Here is a 3618-nt window from a genome sequence, read left to right as displayed (position 1 = left end):
ATTTTAGTGAAAAGTTGTGCAAATGAATTTTGGCAGTTTCATCATAGTGATTGCATTCCCAAAATATAGAATTATGGTATCATCAAAAGATAAGATGAATGCATAGAAGCAATTACAAATTAGATATAAAATATTTATTCACATGTCAGGTTAAATTTAGAAGTTTTTTCCTAGTTGCTCATTTTGTTCTCACTGAGAGAATTATGTTAAATAGCTTAAATATCTACCCAGTATAATGCTTGAGATAAGATTTATCATGCCACTTTACTATGAAACATTTTTCTTGATCTTTGAATAATACAAAGTGAAAACTCTTTGGTAAAATTAAATTTATTAAAAATAATTTTTATTTTTCTCATTTTTATTTATTTATTATTTAATTTTATTATTGTATAATTTCTAGAAAAAAACCCTTCTTAGGAAAAATATAGGACCAGGTGTGGTGACTCACACCTATAATCCCAGCAATTTAGAAAGCGAAGCTGGAGGTTTGCTTGAGCCCAGGAGTTGGAGACCAACCTGGGCAAAATGGTGAAATCCCTTCTCTACTAAAAATATGAAAGTTAGCTGTGTGTGGTAGTGTGGTGCCTGTAGTCCCAGCTACTTAGGAGGCCTAGATGGGGGAATCACTAGGAGGTGGAGGTTGTACTGAGTCAAGATTGCACCACTGCACTCCAGCCTGAGTGACAGAGCAGACCCTGCCTCAGAAAAAAGAAAGAAAGAAAGAAAGAAAGAGAAAGAAGGAAAGAAAGAAAAGAAAAGAAAGAGAGGAGGAAGGAAGGAAGGAGGGAAGGAAGGAAAGAAGGAAAGAAGGAAGAAAAGGAAGGAAGGAATATTTACAGTTAATATACAGGTACATGTTCAAAATTCAGGTCTGGAAATGTAAACTTTATCTATAATATGCCTGTTTTTGCAAACAGAAATAAGGTGTAACAATACACATACTACCCTACAAGGTCAATGTAGATATATGTCACAAAGGAAATCATACAATGAGTTATTGATTTTCATCAATAAATCAGAAATCTAAGATATTGCCAAATTTTCTCACTTAAACTAGCATATTATGTAATGCCTTGTTGACAAAGGTTAATAAAAATGCAAATCAAGAAAGCCTGCAACCTATACCAGACAGCAAGATGAAATAAATATGAATGCTGAGTTCTATACCAAACTCCTAATATGGAACTATACTCAATATGGCTAATAATTATTGAGCATTTTTTATGTGCTGAACACCATCTTAAGAACTTGGCATTTAAAAAATATAATGTATATATTTATGATTTAATTCTTAAATCATTAAATCTCAACAACACTTCTATAAAGTAGAATTATTAGTTCCTCCAGATTGTAAGTAGTAAAACTGGAACTTGGACCTTAGGTCTTCTTATTTCAAATCTTGTGTTCTTACATAGTATGCCATATTGCCTCCCCATGATTGTGTAACATTGTTCATCATCATCATTATACCTAGCCTCTTAAGCAGTCCCTTTAGAGCTATAATGCTGCTCATATTGGTATAGGGTCATACTTTGAGAGCCACTGTTGACACACTACAGATTCTGTAAATGGTTTAAATATCACTGAAGAATCACAAGCAAGGTCCACCTCAGTTAGTGTACTCGAATTATGAAACCTGCCTTGAATCTGCCTTGGTGTCTCCTGGAGTAGACATCAGAGGCAAATAGAGAAGTAGGTAAGATATTAGCAAATCCAGTTACTCATTAAATAAGCATTTACTAGTTGCCCAAGATCTGTACAAACTGTTAGAGATAGAACAGTGAACAAGGTTACTGTCTCCAAGGAGCGTAGTGAGGCAGGCAGAAAAGTAAATAGCCAATAATAAGATATTGTGGTAAGTACTACCATAGGGATTAATTCATGATGCTATGGGAATGCATAAATGGACCCTCAAGGACAAAGAAAAATTCGACTTTATACTAAACTAAAGCAGTTGTGTCTAGTGCTGTACATCTTGGACTGCTAGAAAAGTCTATGCTGCAGTGGTACAGTCATTAAACATCTATGTTTAAGAAAAATCTCCTTCAGGTAAGCCAGGATTTGAAAGACCACACACATTACTCAGTAAGAGATTATATAATCTTTTAATAAAGATTAAAAGGCTACTGATCATTGTATTAGTTAAGATAACAGAATATCCCTAAATAAGAGTAATTTAAGCAAATTCATTTCTCTCTCACATTTATTAATTCAAGATAAAGAAAGTCCAGTGCAGCCACAGAAGCTCCATGAAATCATAAAGGATGCAAGTTTCTTTCTTCTGGGGCAATTCTTCACCACCCCTACAACGTGGTCCTTATTCTCATGGTCCAAGCTGGTTATTAGAACCTAGCTTTCACATCCACCATGATCCAGGCAAAAGGGTGAAAAAAGAAAGGGAAAAAACGCAACTCACTTTCTCCTTTAGTTTTTAAGGAGACTCTCCTGATGTATCATTGAACACATTCCCTTATAGCTCATGGGCCAAAACTAAATCAAATGACTCTAAATTACACTGCAAATGAGTCTCAGAATTGTAGCCATTTAAGTGAGTGACCAATGTACTCACCTAAAATATGGGATCCTGTTAATATAGAAGAATGGAAAGTAGACATTGGACAGGAAAATTGTCGTCTCTGTCATAGTCATGAGTAACTCTGCTTAGCTCATAGAAATGGTAATCAATTAATAGAGAAAGATAAAATTTTATATATTTCTTACCTAACCTTCCCAAAGCTACTCATTTCCTTTGTACAGCTAAAAATCTTTGCTACACCATCTATCTAGAAGGTAGGGCATAAATTCTCATTGCTTTCTGAACCTGAGGTATATCCCATAACATAAAATACCTTTTCGTTGTAAATTTAAAATCCTGGAGTACTTAGCCCAGGGCCCGGTGGCTAGGCTGACTTTCTTCTTTCCAATCGGAGGCCTCTGCTGCAAACATGCTCTGCCAGATCTTAGGTTAGGCGAAGAAGCATCCGAGTTTGATCCCCCTCTTGGAATCTATTGGAGCTGGAGGTGGTGGAGCAGCCCTGTATCTCTTGCGTCTGGCATTGTTCAATCCAGATGTTTGTTGGGATAAAAAGAATAACCCAGAGCCCTGGAATAACCCAAACTGGGTCCCAATGATCAATACAAGTTCTATTCAGTGAATGTAGATTACAACAAACTGAAGAAAGAACGTCCAGATTACTAAATGAAAGGTAAAGCTCCTTTAAAATGAAGGTCTTCCAGAAGCCAACTGCACAGTTTTGCACTGAACCAGGAACTATTTCTTCTCTAAATGCACGAAATCATGTTGATGTAATATATTGGTGATTACACTGATTAATAAGTAACTGAAACTTGAAAAACAAAAATCTTGGAGATTTATGTGGGAACTAACATCTACTGAACACCCATACGATTTTTTTTTTTTTTTTTTTTGAGACGGAGTTTCGCTCTTGTTACCCAGGCTGGAGTGCAATGGAGCGATCTCGGCTCACCGCAACCTCTGCCTCCCGGGTTCAAGCAATTCTCCTGCCTCAGCCTCCTGAGTAGTTGGGATTACAGGCACGGGCCACCATGCCCAGCTAATTTTTTGTATTTTTAGTAGAGACGGGGTTTCACCAT

The 3618-nt window shown here is 36.3% G+C and overlaps 1 pseudogene; it reads left to right on the top strand.

Annotated features, from left to right (window-relative positions):
- Positions 1 to 2948: 2948 nt before the first annotated feature.
- LOC110568625 (cytochrome c oxidase subunit NDUFA4-like) lies at positions 2949 to 3202 on the top strand (annotated as a pseudogene).
- The last annotated feature ends 416 nt before the right edge of the window (positions 3203 to 3618 follow it).

Source organism: Aotus nancymaae, unplaced genomic scaffold (assembly GCF_030222135.1).
Source record: "Aotus nancymaae isolate 86718 unplaced genomic scaffold, 86718_ANA_hifiasm-v0.15.2.pri h1tg000029l, whole genome shotgun sequence".
NCBI lineage: Eukaryota > Metazoa > Chordata > Mammalia > Primates > Aotidae > Aotus > Aotus nancymaae.
This window is presented reverse-complemented; position numbering and strand designations above follow the sequence as displayed.